The sequence below is a fragment of the Coenobita brevimanus genome, chromosome 52 (assembly GCF_032717465.1).
Source record: "Coenobita brevimanus isolate Jiangsu-jjx chromosome 52, ASM3271746v2, whole genome shotgun sequence".
Taxonomy (NCBI): Eukaryota; Metazoa; Arthropoda; class Malacostraca; order Decapoda; family Coenobitidae; genus Coenobita; species Coenobita brevimanus.
In genome coordinates this window covers 34,655,542-34,672,750 of record NC_137005.1, presented here as the reverse complement: position 1 = coordinate 34,672,750, position 17,209 = coordinate 34,655,542, and positions in this window count along the sequence as shown.

The following is a 17,209-nucleotide window of genomic DNA, read 5'->3' as shown; positions in this document are numbered from 1 at the left end:
TTTGAAAGAATGGAGATCATAGGAAGTAGGAAATACAAACAGAGGGAGACAGTTACAGAGTGGACCTGTTGTATAAATGAAGGACTGGGAGTAACGGTTATCCCTTGCATTAAAGAGTTGGACAGAAAAGGATGAGACTTTGTTGCTTGACGAGTGCTAAGCGCCCGTCGTAAAGTTAATGAGGGGGGAAACATTTGAGTTTCGACATCAGAGCTTCACGACTATGAGCTGGAAAGTGAAAGAATGCACGCCAAGTACTTCCCCAGCAACATTCCATGCCCAGCAACCCTGTGCAGTAATGGGTATGATTTAGGTTGTGAGAAACGTTTGCAGGAACATTCCGATTCTATTTAGCCTAAGAAGTTGCTCCTTGGCTAAACGCAGTCCCATGGCGGTAGGTGAAAAAAACTCTTCCTTGGCTGTAATGGAAATTATTTCTAAAATTTTAACTCGAGGAGCATTATTGCAGGATGAACAGTTTCATCTCCTTGATTAACGGGATATTGGGTGGAACTGTTACAGTAAAATTCATCTGTGGTGTCGATGATGGTATAGTCGGTTAAAAAACATAGAAATGTAAGTCCAATGGATGATTGGAATTCACAGTTTACATAATGTAATTCAGAGACGGTCGATTATTCAGTGTTGCTTTAAATGTCCGGACTGAGTTGCCTAGTTCCGGTCCCCTACGCTCCAGGTAAGGCAATAGACTGAATGACCTATGGATGGAGGGGAAGGTGGTGTAATGCGGAAAGACTTATCTGTATTGGGTAGGGAAAAATCCGTGGAATCGCTTTTATCGGGAGTATTCATGGTAAGAAAGTTTCAAGCTCTTAAATTCGATGACGTCCTTTATTCATATTAATAAAGTTTTCACCCAAAGATTTTATTCATCTGAAACACTACTAAAGGAATCATCTTAGGATGTTTCTTGCTCTTCCATTTGTAAAATTCTTTCCTAAATTTGATCAGATCGCCTGGAGACAAGGATTTAATAGAGAGACGTCATGGAAGTGAAATGGATAATGGATAATCACAGCGTAGGAAGGTGTGTCCTGGGAGTAGGGTTCGTTACTGAGCTGGACAGTAATTACTTGGAACTCTTCTTTTATCCAAGTCATCACGTAATACTAGGTGCAATAAGGAGAATTGCCGTCTGTTGGAAGGTGATGTGGTATCGTGGAAGGGTGGGCCATTGGTGATTCGGGGTATGTGTACAGTAGGGGACAAAAGTTCGTCTAGTATGTTAATGCCTTTTGTTCTCACTTGCCCCCAGTGGCTAATATTCGTAAACCGAGAGAAGCTTTGGTACATTTTTCTCCTTACGGATAGTGGTTCCTGTTTCCTGTATCTCATTCTTCGTTTTCCGACCACGTTCTCACAAGTGGCCCCTCTACCCTACCGTACCTGCCCTTACACAACATCGAGCAGCAACATAGTCCGAGGCAACAAAACTGATAAGAGCCACGGGTAAGACAATCACGTACACTGTACTCTCCCATGTCACAAACTATGCAGTGCTGTACGCTGGTAAAACTTGTAAGCTAAATGAAAACCTCAGCACACATTCCATTCAGCAAGTCATGGAACGCATTTTATTGATTTGACAGGGTACAAGACATGTAGGAGGAATGGAGGATTAGAGTGCGACTAGAAAAGTGTGAGTTAGGCTGAGGGAGAGTAGGAGGAGACCGAGGATGAAATGGAGGGATGGGGTGGGGAAAATATGAAAGAGGGGTGGTGTACGACAGGATGATGTGGAGTCTATTCATTTGCTGCCAACCCTTCCGGGATGAAGGCGTAGCAATAAATATGTTTAGGTTATAGTTTACTACATCTCATATCGTAGGCCATTGTTGTTGGAGGAAATACAAGTGGCGTGGGAAGATTCTGCATCCTTTTTCTCCTATCCTTCCTGTGAGAATGCAACTTATTTTCCCCGCGAACCGAGAGTCGTTTTGCGGGAAGGAGGTGAGATATAGGAGTGTTCTTTCCCCCGTCCTGCAAAAGCAAAATATGGTTACGACAGGGAACTAATTAAAACTTTTCTTGTACGTATGTGCCATGTTCTTTATACGGGTACAAAGAAGTAGTAGTCGCAACCACAGACTCGTCTGAATATAAACCCGGTGGTGTGCAGGCCAAAATTGCCAAAATTCGACTTTACACCATTCTTTTTTCGAGGAGGAGAGAGGGAATTCAGAGATGTTTCTATAACCTGGCAGCTCCACCGCCCTATGGCATCGGTACTACCATGTGAAGGCATTCCCCTCCAGTACCGTAAGTACGAAGGAATTATATACTTATACATTAAAAGACAATTCATTACAAAAACTCCCGTTTTCACTTGATTATTGTATTTAAAAAATGCATGACAAGAAAATTACTCAGCTGACTGTGTAATGAACGAAATTATTAAGCTAACATTAATTTCTAAAGCATCATTGTTAGCTCTCAACAGATTAAATGTTCTCCTAGCAATATCAACTTTGTAAGGAAAAAATACATGACAAATAAACAAGCTTAACTATTTACTGACACGTCAATACTTATATTTGACATTCTAATTCTTAAGCCAATATGCCTTGAGATCATTTCCTCTTTAAGCACAGAATAATATCAGTGCATCTGTAATATTCTATATACGACGGGGAACACATTAACATAAATATATAAATAAATAAATAAAAATAAATAAATAAATTTAAATCTATATAAATAAATACTGTATATATATATATATATATATATATATATATATATATATATATATATCAGCACAAAACCAGTTTCTCTGTTTTGTTTTAGTACCGCAGGATGACTCCGATCTCATCCGAAATGACCAGTACAACACTGGGTGTCCCCATATTATCAAATTTTTATTATCTAAATATATATATATATATATATATATATATATATATATATATATATATATATATATATATATATACAGTATATATATATATATCTCTCTCTCTCTCTCCCCATATATATATATATATATATATATATATATATATATATATATATATATATATATATATATATATATATATATATATTGTTACGGTAGCGCCGGCCCGGGGCTATTACAAAAAGACAACAAGTCAGCCTTAGATGATCGGCCTCCACTGCGTTGCAAAAATAACGCAGACCCCGGCACTGACACTCCGCAAACTAGAGAAAAACTGCGCAACGGAAAAGTACTTACTTAAGAACGCAACACTCTGTACTTTGATAATAAAATGGAACAGCCTACCTATAGATCTAGCCTACTATCGTCGCTACCGGAAGTAATACCGCCCGAGACAGCCTACAGGAACACCTCCCACTTACTTCCGGTGGTGACGACTTTCTACTTAACCCGTGTCCAAGGGGGGAACGCAGTTAGTAGCTCACGATGGTTCTCACTAGCCTTGTGCAAAGAGATGGGATTAACTGTGTAGGGGTTAGGGGTGTGTGTGTATGTACGTGTGTTGGGGAACGTTAACAAAGGCAGCGAGAGGACCACGGTGAGCCAAACTGGCCCTCCAAAGACAACACGGTTACAAAAACAAAATAAAATAACTACTTTCCTCAGTCAGCAACAAAAGAATAAAAATAAACTTAAATGAAAACGCCAGCTCGGCATAAAAATGACTGGGGAGAGAGAGAGTGTGCACACACGCACGATACGGAAGCTAGCTGGGAAGATACTGACTCTGATCAAGGCTCGCGCACGGCCAAGCACGAACGCATAATCAAATTAATTAATAAGAACTTATATTCGTGCCCCTCTCTCTCTCTCTACAATGAATTGGTATTTCTAATGCAAGCAAAACATTATTAAATATACTTGTAGCTCACACAAGACAATCAAAATAATCAAATGCATACTCAGCATGGTATGAAATAAAATTGCCCTCAGTGGCAGGAACGAAAGAAACAAAAGAACTTGTAACACTCGCTAATGTAAACTCCGCGAATGACACGGATACATACTGCATAATCCCCTAGCCCAGCTGTAACGGCTGCATCCGTGGGAACGGAAAGGCGAACAGCGTAACACGCCCTTCCCCAAGGGAAAATTTTGAGCCCTGGATCAAAATTTTCGAATCAAGACCCTGACCCCTCCCTGGATAAACAATCAGCAATTACGTTATCAATCCCTTTAATATGCCTAACTTCTAAATTGTACTCTTGCAAAAGCAAACTCCAGCGGGTCAAACGCTGGTTCTTAAATTTGAACTTGTTCAAAAACTGCAGGGGATGATGGTCTGAATAAATCTTGATCACAGGGCCAAAAGGGGGCAGGTAGACAGCAAAGTGTTGTAGGGCCAGGATAATCGCTAATAACTCCTGCTCTATGACGGAATAGTTCTTCTGAGCTCTATTAAACTTCTTTGAGAAGTATGATATGGGATGTTCAACCTGGCCCTCATCCGGCTGCATCAACACTGCTCCTACCCCTACTCGGCTAGCATCAACTGCCAGCACAAAAGATTTGTCAAAATCTGGTGCACGCAATATAGGGTGGTGGCACAGCAGAGACTTAACAGTAGTAAAAGCTTGCTCACACTCGGCTGTCCACTGCCACTTCTTATCCTTGCACAATAAGTCAGTAAGAGGGGCAAGCACTGTGGAGTAATTCCCAATAAATCTTCGGTAATAGCCGATCATGCCCAAAAATCGCTGGAGGGCACGGCGACACTGGGGTGCTGCAAAGTTGGAAATGGCATCCACCTTAGCCCGAGGTGGAGCCACTTGCCCATGTCCCACAACAAATCCAAGGTACTGGACCTTAGCACGTACGAACTCGCACTTGTCCAAGTTGACTACTAAGCCAGCTTCCTCCAACCGCTTAATGAGCATTTCCACATGATCAAGGTGCTCCTCCCACTTGGTGTCATACACAATGACATCATCGATGTAAACGACACAATTAGGTATGCCATCCACCACTTTATCCATAAGCCTCTGGAAAGTGGCTGGAGCATTCTTCAATCCATAAGGCATCACCTGGCACTGATATACTGCACCACTGACAACAAAGCTAGCCACTTGTTTAGCCCGTTCCGTCAGCGGGACCTGCCAGTATCCCTTTACTAAGTCAAGTTTGGTGATATAAGTGGCATTTCTCACCTTGTCCACAGAGTCATCGACCCGAGGCAAGGGATAAGCATCGGTCTTAGACAGTGAGTTAACTTTCCGGAAGTCCACACACAACCTAACCTTCCCATCTGGCTTCGGCTGCAAGGTAACTGGTGAACTCCACTCACTGAAACTCCTCTTGATCAATCCATGGTCCAACATATACTTGATCTCATTATCGAGAGCTTTCTGTCTGATAGGGTTGATGCGGTAGGGAGCTAATTTTACAGGCTTACTATCCCCAACGTCAATGTCATGAGTAGCCCAAGTTGTCAATCCCGGTGAATCTCCAAAAACTTTCGGATGTTTCCATAATCTGTTGCACAGCTCTTCTCGCTTTACTGGATCAAGGTGTCGCAATTTCTCCACCAGAGCTGCATAACCATTGCCCTCCCATAGGTCAGCTGGTAACATCTCACCACGACTAAGCACTTCCTCCTGCTCCTCCAACTCACTACCAACCACCAAAACTACAGGAGCGCTCTCCCTGGTTCCCTCAACGTCCACTCCAAAATCACCTTCCAGGGACTGTGGCTGTAACCCTGGTCCACTACTCACATTACCGGCACCAACAGCTCCCTCCACAGCACGTTCCTTTGATGCCACGTCCTCCTTTCCCCGTCCTTCACATCCCCGGTGAGAGACATCAGCAGTCATCCCACAATGAGAATCAACTGGGCGGTAGTATGGCTTCAACATATTAATGTGGCACAACTGAGTACTCTTCCGCCTATCTGGGGTAACAATTAGATAGTCAAGTTCCCCAACTCTCTTCTTCACAATATAAGGACCACTGAATCTAGCCGCCAGAGGTTTTCCTTGCATGGGCAGCAGTGCCAAAACTTCATCTTGCTTAAACTCACGACTTCTGACCTTATCGTAATGAGCCTTCATTTTCGCTTGAGCCCCGATTAGATGGTCACGGGCAAGCTCTAAAGCGCAATGCAGTCTCTCCCGAGTGCGGCAGACATAGTCAAGCATGGATTCCTGGTTGCCAGATTTGTTGTTACTCCAGGCCTCTCGCACCACATCCAAGGGACCACGAACTCTGTGCCCAAACACTAACTCATTGGGTGAAAACCCTAACGACTCAGTTGGTACCTCTCTCACTGCAAACATAACAAAGGGTACCGCTAGGTCCCAATCCTTTCCACTATCATAGCAGAAGGTGCGCAGCATTGTCTTTAAGGTCTGATGATGCCTCTCCAGGGCACCTTGTGACTGCGGATGGTAGGCACTGGACAAAATATGTTTGATGCCCAACTCTGTCATTGTCTGCTTAAACAAATTAGATGTAAAATTTACTCCACGGTCTGACTGCAACTCCTTGGGCAGGCCAAAATGAGTAAAGAACAGGATAAGTTGCTTGACTACTGACTTCGCCTGCATGCTTCTGATTGGTATAGCCTCTGGGTATCGCGTTGTAACATCCATTATGGTTAACAAATACTTGTTTCCAGCAGAAGTAGGAGGTAAAGGGCCCACAATATCAATGATTACCCGGGTAAACGGAGGTTCAACTGCAGGAATGGGAGTCAAAGGGGCCACAGGAAGAACTTGATTAGGCTTGCCCACCATCTGACACGTGTGACAGCTCTTGATGTACGCAGCAACTTGTCCCGGCATACTTGGCCACCAAAAGTTATATCTTAAGCGCTGCACTGTCTTTCTGTTTCCCAAGTGACCTGCTAAAGGTCCCTCATGTGCTAACTGTATTAACGGCACCCTATACTGCACAGGCACCACCACCTGCACTAACTCACCCACTCCATCCATCGTGGCTCCAGTGGGCGTCCATCGGCGATGTAAAACATTGTCTTTAATCAGGAACTCCTCCTTACCACACTCCATACTTCTTTCTTCCCCTACTCGAGCAAACAAGGGCTTTGATGTTACATCCTCCTGTTGCTTCACCCTCAATTCTGCTGACCCAACACCCGCCAGCTCTACTGAGGACTGAGATAAGGGACTGGTCGGGACACTGGATTGCGAAGGGCAATCAATCTCAGCGTCACCTCTAATACACTCGACAGGGGGAGGAATGTCAGATTCCACACTGACATCATCACCTCTACCCTCAACAGAGGCACTCTGTTCCTCAGGCGCGTTTGACGGTGGTCCTGCATCCCCGCAGTCGACCCCAGCGTCCTGAAATTCTTCTAATTCAGTCGGTGGGCTGGGTTCAGTCTCCACACAGACACACTCAGCACCACCTCTAGTGTCCTGAGTGGGAAGTGGGGCGGCACCCATGCACGCATTCCCACTCTCCTCACCCACCACAGCAACACTCTGCTCACTAGGTTCCTCCATTGGTGGCCCTGCCTCATCACAGTCGACCCCAAGAACCTGTGACTTCACCAGTTCTTCCTCCCGGGCTGCAACCTGTGCCATAGATCGTGTAATTGCACAGACCGGGAACATGGCTTCCACTTCTGCATCAACTTCAAAACCAATTTCTGGGGCGTCAAAACACTTCTCTGCCACAACAACTGGTGGGGGATGAGATGGAAATACTTTCTCTCCAGCCAGGTCGTTCCCCAGCAGAAAATCAACCCCCTCTAGTGGCATTACATCAGCAACAGCTACTTGAGCTGCAGCCTGAACAATGGGGCAATCGAGTTCCACATGAACATAATCATAGTATTCATCTGAGTTCATGCCTCTACACAGCACATACTTCCCTGAGTTTACAGGCCCTCCAGTCACGTTTCTGCACACAGACTGTTGTGCACAGGTATCACGAGCCACAGTAACTGGATAACTGATCCCATGAATTTTCACTGTGCCGTGACATATAAAAGGTTTACACCAGTCTAGGGACGATTTCTGAGGCAGTTCATCCGGAGGTGGCGTAGCATGTTGGGTAACCTTTTCAGCCTGAGCTGGCAGCAAGCACAGCCGGCTGCACTCCAGCTTTCCACAGACTTCTCCCTCACCGTTACCACTCTCCCAACTCCTCTCGTTCACCTGACTCGAACCTACAATTAGTGCCACTGGTTTGGCATTTTGGGAGGCCTTCCACTTAGGGCAGTTAGGCTTGATGTGCCCACTCTGTTTGCAAAAGTAACAAACTAGCTTCGAACTGGATACAGGGCTCTTTCTCCCTGAATTCTTTTTCTCCTCTGTACTTCCCTTGGACTGATTCACGGGAGATTTATCCCAGGCAGGGCCACTCACAGTCCTCTCCCTGGAATACTGAAAATTAGCATACTTGACCCCCATACTCTGCAAGGCAAACACCCGGTCATCAGCCCACGTCGCTGCTTCCTTCACGGTCTTAAATCTCTTCTCCCTAATTTTAACACCAATTTCTTTGTCAGCCATGTTGGTAAAATGTTCCATCAAAAGCAGTTCACGCACCTCGTTATACGAAGTGGCGCTCTCACTCAGCAACCACTCGTCTAACCTCTCCTCCAGATACCTAGCGTAGGCCATATAGGTGTCAGCAGGCCTTTTCCGAGCACCACGGAACAACAACCGATAAGCCTCTGGTCTAAGTTCATATGCCTTCAGGATGGCTGTTTTAAATTCATCATAATCATCTACATCCTCAGGGCTCAACCTATTATACACTTCCAAAGCTTTTCCCTTCAGCACATTAGATACCAACCCCACCCAGCGCTGCCTGGGCCACTCAAACTCCCTAGCTTTCTTCTCAAATCTAACAAACCATTCTGTCACCTTCAACTCATCAAATGCTGGCACTAATTTTAGACTCCTTGAGAACCAACTCTCCCTATCCTCTGCACGGCCTGAGGTTTGGGTATCTGAAGTTGGTCTATTAGCAGTCAGCTCCAAGCGAGTCTTCTCCAGCTCAAATCGCATTTTTTCACGCTGCATCTCCATCTCCCTCTCTTCTTTCTCTCTGGCACGCTGCATCTCCATCTCCCTCTCTTCTTTCTCTCTGGCACGCTGCATCTCCCTCTCTTCTTTTTCACGCTGCATTTCCCTCTCTTCTTTTGCACGCTGCATTTCCATCTCCATCTTTTTCAACTCCAACTGCAACTGAGCCTCCGGTGACAAGGCTCCAGGGTATATGGGAGTGGAATGAACAACTCCAGGGAAAGCACCAGACATCCCTGGGGGAACTGCTCTAAACTGGCTCGGCGGCATCATAGATGGTAATAGTGGGGTAGCGAAACGAGGCAACTCAGCACCATAGTCAAACTCAGGGCTCACACGAGGAGTACCTTTGCTATGTGCCTCTCGTTGTTCCATATTTTCCATATCCACAGGTGACTCATCACGTACGCGATCTGGTGTAGACACGCGTGACTCCATGGCGACAATTCAATGGCAGTACTGAATAATGAAATACTAATGCTGACTGAGAAACTACACACACATCAACTCACCTCAAAGCACAGAGAACGCCAAGGTAACGATATCCTAGCAAGAAGAAGGCACTGTTAGGATATCCTGATGCGAGGTCGCCACTGTTACGGTAGCGCCGGCCCGGGGCTATTACAAAAAGACAACAAGTCAGCCTTAGATGATCGGCCTCCACTGCGTTGCAAAAATAACGCAGACCCCGGCACTGACACTCCGCAAACTAGAGAAAAACTGCGCAACGGAAAAGTACTTACTTAAGAACGCAACACTCTGTACTTTGATAATAAAATGGAACAGCCTACCTATAGATCTAGCCTACTATCGTCGCTACCGGAAGTAATACCGCCCGAGACAGCCTACAGGAACACCTCCCACTTACTTCCGGTGGTGACGACTTTCTACTTAACCCGTGTCCAAGGGGGGAACGCAGTTAGTAGCTCACGATGGTTCTCACTAGCCTTGTGCAAAGAGATGGGATTAACTGTGTAGGGGTTAGGGGTGTGTGTGTATGTACGTGTGTTGGGGAACGTTAACAAAGGCAGCGAGAGGACCACGGTGAGCCAAACTGGCCCTCCAAAGACAACACGGTTACAAAAACAAAATAAAATAACTACTTTCCTCAGTCAGCAACAAAAGAATAAAAATAAACTTAAATGAAAACGCCAGCTCGGCATAAAAATGACTGGGGAGAGAGAGAGTGTGCACACACGCACGATACGGAAGCTAGCTGGGAAGATACTGACTCTGATCAAGGCTCGCGCACGGCCAAGCGCGAACGCATAATCAAATTAATTAATAAGAACTTATATTCGTGCCCCTCTCTCTCTCTCTACAATGAATTGGTATTTCTAATGCAAGCAAAACATTATTAAATATACTTGTAGCTCACACAAGACAATCAAAATAATCAAATGCATACTCAGCATGGTATGAAATAAAATTGCCCTCAGTGGCAGGAACGAAAGAAACAAAAGAACTTGTAACACTCGCTAATGTAAACTCCGCGAATGACACGGATACATACTGCATAATCCCCTAGCCCAGCTGTAACGGCTGCATCCGTGGGAACGGAAAGGCGAACAGCGTAACAATATATATATATATATATATATATATATATATATATAATATCTGACTGTGCATTTGCTCCTTTCTTGCACGAGAAAAGTAATAGATGTCAGCCTAATTCAACATTAGGTCGAGGTAATTCCAGGGAGTGTCAGATAAATTCCGAACGAAAAATTTAGCAATCGCACGCAACGCGACGACGCAATATTGTCGCAAATCGCAACACGATAAAACATGCAAAAACGATTTTTTCGACTTTTTTGTCAGAATTGGTCATTGTGGGCTCAATAACCATACGGAAACAATGATAATGGTATTTGCAAACATTTTGTTATCGTAAGGCTATTAATTAGTCCCGCAAATTCTTGCGGTCTAATTACTAGCATTATAAGGCTAATTATTAGCCTTATAATGCTTAGGAAGTGTCATAAGCATGCTGTGTGATGCATTCCGATTAAAGCAGGGTTACTATCGTGACAAGCCACATGGTTTCCTGTATACCAGGAAACCATTTACTATGCTGGGTGTAACCATGTAACCAAATTATGGCGCCTGGTGGTTTAGTGGGTAATTAAGGCGCCCCAATTGGATTGAGACTGAGTATGCTTATATCCAAGGGGTGGTTGAGATTTCTTGCTTACATAATGCCACTTAGGGATAAGTGAGGTTGGTCAATCTCCTCTTAAATGTCAGGACCAATTTGCCTAACCCCTGGCTCTTACGTTCCTCATGAGGCAACATAGGACTGGATGATGGATGGATGGAATACTACCGTAGGATGTGAATCATCCTGCATTATACAGTAGCTATCATCTGTGGTGTCAGATTATTTTGTGCAAAGTGTCACCGATAGTATTTGGAACAAGCATACAGGAGTGAATCAGCCTGTGTTTCGACTAAAAAAAAAAAAAAAAAAAAAGTCATACACTTGCTCCTCAGTGAAAGTTTTGGAAATGTTTCCTACTTTAAATGCATGGAATATGTGGAGTTCTAGGTCCACTGAAAATCTTCTTTTGAAGCCTTAGCTAAAATTAATGAAGTTATGAATGAACTATAGGAGATAACTGTTGACCGGGACTATGTTTCTATCTATCTATCTATCTATCTATTGCCAGACGCCATAATCCCGTAAGGGGCGGCCATTTGACTTTGAGTTAGTTGTTTTACGGGGAAGGACACTAACGCTCCACCAACCCACTTGTTGACATGTAGGGAACACGTATGGTTTGGTTATATGGTTACCACCCAGCGTTGTAAATGGTTTCTTGGTTTACAGGAAACCATTAGGCTTGTCACTCAATGTAAAGCCACCTGTAAAGGAAAGAAAAGCAATAAGAGGTGACAGGAAATATGTTTCCATGTCGTATAAAATTACCTCGCAGTAGTCACATTAAAATTCTGAACATTTACCACGTCCTGAGAGAGTAATAATTGTTTTTTCTTACTTGCTTGTGCTAAATAAACTCGTGTAGCACTGACTAGAACAAGACAGCTTTCGAGTACGACTTCCCACGTTCAAAAAGAGTTAATCCCCTTCACTATGATTCCGTCTTATTTATTCTTTGGTGGTTATCTCCAGAGGATTTGTTCAGCTTAGGGGAAGCTTCTTGAAACGCCTCACTGCCAGGACGTTCTATTAAGCTGATTACAATTGTCTGGTAATAGCAAGATTTAGATACGAGTAAACAGCCGCAGTCGCTGTCCCCATACGTGCGTCGTGTTGGTTTAAAATTTAGACGCCAAACCGTCAGGCGGCAAAACTATCACCAAAACAACAGTCAGAATGGTCCATGATTATCTTATGCTAACTATTTTGGAATTAATTAGCCCAGCAGTTAAATCCGGCCAGTTAAGGTATTGCCACGACTAATATTTGGCCAACACTTCCCTGCCTCACTTTAAAATTTGTGATGTTACATACAATACGAAAATTATTGATGACACAGAATCCAATTTGAAGTAGAAAACAAAAAAGCACTAGGAGATGTAATGCTCTTCGACGTGTGAGGAAGAAAGCTGTACGTAAACAGTGTGCTGGCAGGGGATTATATGTGGACTCTTGCTCATGATTGTTGAGTTTTGGTCATTCTTTTAGGTCACAGTATCCGGGTTCAGACACACTTAGAACAGTTAAGATTAAGTTTACTTAGTTCATGGCCACTCAGGTCAATATGGATCTACAACGGCCAATGAGAGAGAGAGAGAGAGAGAGAGAGAGAGAGAGAGAGAGAGAGAGAGAGGTGGCAGAAGGACTACTTTAAAGAGAAGGGAATGGGCGAAGGGGGAGGGTAGAGGGATAAGAAAATGATGAAGGACGAGAAAGAAATGGGAGACGTAGGAAAGGAGAGGCGGAAAAAAGAAATGGAAATAGGAAAAAGCAACAAGGGAAAAGGGAAAAGAAAGGAAAGGGATGGAGGGAAGAATGAAGAAGGAAGATGGGTAAAAAAATGGGTAAGAAAGAAGTAAAAAAGGAAGATGGGATGAGAGAACGGGATATACGAGGGCAGGGGAAGAAGACAGGAATAAGAAAGGAGGAAGGAAGAAGGAGGAGGAGGAGGAAAGGAAAGGGTGCGAAGATGAGGGAAGAGGCACGTAAATATGTCAGGTGTGAGAGTACGTGTGAAGAAGGGCAGGGCGAGAGTGGCTGGACGGTGTGGGGAGAGGGAGAAGGAGGAATGAGGAAGGAGAGGGGGAAGGGTGAGGGAAAGATGAGTGAGGGATGAGGGAGAGTGATGGAAGAAAAGTGAATGGGGAAGGAGTGGAAAAGGCGAGGTGAGGGAGGAGGAGGTGAGGGAGAGGAGTGGAATAAGGGAAGGAAGGAAACGGACGGTGGGAGGAGTGGAGAAATGAGAGTGAGGGGGTGCAGCAAGGGAGGGGTGAGAAGTGGGGAATGGTGAAGGAAGGGTGAGAGAGAGCTGAGTGAGTAAACAAGGTGAGGGAGAGGTGAGGGAGTGGAGAAGGAGTTGGAGAAGTGTTGCGAAGAGGTATGAAGAAGAGGTCTGAAGGTCAAAGGAGGAGAGGATTGAGAAAAGAAAGGGTTACGAAGGAGGGGTGAGAAACAGGAAGGCGTGGGCATCAGGGTAAAGGAAGACACATATAAATAATTATATCAAACAAGGGTGAGGAGAGGGAGGGGAAAATGGCTGGCGTAAATGAGGGTGATTGGTTATAGCGCTAGGATGACGGTGTGGAGTAAGGGTGAGATAGAGGATGTGGGTGTGAGTGTGGGAGAGAATGAGTGTCTATTGTGTCAGGGTGGGGGTGGGGAAAGAGGAAGAGGGAGAAGGTGCGGGAGGAGTGAAATAGGTAGACAGACAAACGGGGTATAAGGGAAGGAGAGTGAGGACATGAGAGGGGTGAACTGGAAAGAGCGGTGAGGGATGAAGAAAATATGAGACAGATTCAGAGTGGCTGTGGTGTGAGGATAGGAAGGAAGCTAAGCGTTGGAAAGGTATACTTATGAGAAACGGCGACAAAATATAAGGATGAAAGTGACCCAGAGTGAGACTGAGGAGGACTGAAGAGTAAGGGTAAAAGTGAGAGCCGACAATGTGTGTGAAGGAGTGTGAAGACGAAGGTGCGGGTGAGGATGAGGGTAAGGGTGAAAAAGAGTTAGAATGACGGTGAGACAGAGAGAGTGAGGTACGTTGTATGAAAAAAGAAAAAAAATAAAGGTCAGGCGCCAGCGAAATTGTCTCCTCCAAAGAAAGATGAACTAAAGAGAGTAGGTGATCGTCTGTGAAAGAACAGAGCCCTGTGAAACACAATTATTAATAGTTTCAGAGGCTGCCATCGTCTACAGCACCAACAATAGTAGGACCAGAAAGGAAAATTTAGACTATGACCCAGATAGAAGAAGAGAATCCGTCGGAAGGATATGTTACACTAAGTCAAAGACCTTTGAAAAGTCTATGGCTGTACCAAAATTTCTCTAAAACCTTTAATGCAGGATGCTTCACGTCTTAAAGATATGTAAGAAGACTGCTAGTGGAGCACCTCTGACGGAATTCATACTAACGATCTGAAAGGCCATGAGAAGAAAAGCGCTTCAGGTGAATCCTGCTGAGAATATATTGAATGACTTCAGAAATACAAGAGATTCTGTCCATTTGGCTACCATCAGAGGGTTAGGAATGGTCACCAGCCTATGGGATAAGCTGAATTAAGGCAAATTTTCACGAGGATGGAAAAGTATACATTGATAGATAAAATTAACACAAGCCGATAGGCGACAATGGCCAGCTCTAAGTGGACAGATCTTTGGCCCACCCAAGGTACAAATTATAGGAGGAGCTGCCAGCGACCGGAAGTGAGCTTTGGCACTAACAGCCTTTCTATATGGAGGTTTTCCAGTGCAATATTCCTCCCAAGATATATAACACTGGCTTAATAATCTTCAGAGCCTTAGCATTTCGCGTAAACAAGATCGTAATTTTAGAGCTTTTCATATTTCCTGCACTTGGTGACCTTTGACCCCTGACCTGGCGGATACAGGTCATGCATGCATGAAACACACCTGTAGTACTCATTAACGTCTATAAGCATGCAAAGTTTCATTCAATTCCATCCACCCTCTGTGAAGCCAGGGAACTTGAAATTCCCGAATGGCCAACCATAGGTATAACTTCTAGGTGGCGCTGCTAGCGACTGGAAATGAGTTTCGACACTAAATGTCATTTTTTGTATGGAGGTACTCCAATGCAACATTCCCTCCAAGAATCATGGTCCTGGTTTAATAATCTTCGGAGCCTTAGCATTTTGCATGAGCACTGTCGTGATTTTGGCTATTTTTACCATTTCTCACTTGATGACCTTTGACCCCTGACCTGGCCAATGTAGAACATAGGTGTACAAAAGAAAGTTGTAGTTCCAGTCGATGTCTATAAGCATGCAAACATTCAGTCATTGAGCTCTGGGGAACTAGGGGGACATTTCAGAAAACAGTACTGGTTGCTAGGGATGCTAAGGCCTATCTTTGCAGGGATGCCACCCCCAAACTAGAGAGGAGGGAAAAATGGATGACACACTTCAGATAAGTCATGACCTCAATATTATGCCTAAAGAAGGAAACACTTCCCATTAATAATGCTTCTTCAGCTCAAGACGTGAAAAGTATGAAAAATGCACTTTTTCAGTTGCTAGGCAACGAGTAGTTACAACCAAAACCTTGCAGACACAGCTAGATCATAGGCTGGTAACTGTGTCCTTTTTTTTTTTTCTTTTTTTTTCAATCGGTTATTTGTGAAGGGTAAAGGTGTCTTCCACAATTAAACAAGACAAGAACCGAAGGAAGAAAACACGACTAACAATAAGGGTAGCATGAGCTGGCCAACAAAAAAGTTTACCTAAGCAGAGTGTCACCACAGAAGCACAGTTCATCAGGCAACAGGAGGGACTATTTAGGACCATATGCCTAATTTGTACTGAGAGAAGATAGGGTAGAAAACAATAATTGAAAGGCTGAATGCTAATCACCTGTAAAAATTTGTTGTTGGCTAAGGTACAAGCTACATTCGTTGTCATCAAAAATCACCTATCCTCCAGTACCCCGTGCCTCAGGCTGCCTCCTTTATGCGCGGCAAGTCACAGTGGAGCAAGAGGGGCTGAGAGAGAGGGTCCAGAGAGAGAGACGGGAAGGTGGGTTGGGGGACGAGTGATGGTGTGGGGGTGGAGTGAGGGAGGGGAGGGAGAGAAGGTAGGAGAAGGAGAATGAATATGAAGTGGTGGTCACATTATTTGTCCATTTTCTTTAATTCAGGGCATAAAGGAGTTGATATTCGGTAGATAATGCTGCACTACACCTTGTATACCGGCGTCAGATAACAAGCTCTGGATTGGTGGTAATATCAAGAGCTGGCTCGTGAGAGAAATATACTGACGTGTCAGATGAAATATTAGTGATGAGCCAGATATTTGTGTTTATCCGTTTATTATGACTTTGGAAACAAAATGGAATGTGGATGGCGTTGACTTCCGTAATGCTAAATTAAGGAACGTCCTCTACTCTTACATGTAATTAATTTTGGAACTAAATATCAGATGCAACCTTTGACATGGCTGTGTCCACAGTAAATATGATCATCCTCTCAGTATACACTCCGTCTATACAAGTCACCATCATGTCAACTATTTTATGGCATCTCTTTAATTGATGTCTGTGTGTAACAATTCATACAATGTTACAAGTATTACTACAATGTTACTACAATATTATGTAACAAGTTATACAATGTTACTACAATTCTGTATAACCAGAATCATCATACAACTTAGGTGAAATATTAGGCATTACTAAAGGGACAACTCCATATGTAATGTAATGACCTAGCAGTACGGTATTACCATTGCACAATTATATGTGTATGTCTGTTATACATACACATCTTACAAAATGTCATACAATATGTGTGGATATAATTACGATACCTCTCACAAAATGTTAGAAGGAAAATAAAACAAAATCCTACCCAGACTCACCAAGTATGTCTATGTCAATGTTTACCGACATTGGTAAAGCCAAAGCAACAAGGAAACCCTTAGTAAGTACTCCTGTGGCCTCCTGCCTCCTAATAACCTCTTGCAGTCTTCGCATCACCGAGGAAACAATGTTGCTGATGGTTTGCTGGTTTCGTCTGAACAGCTCCAGCTCGTCCGTGGTGTGCTGGAGGAGGCTTGC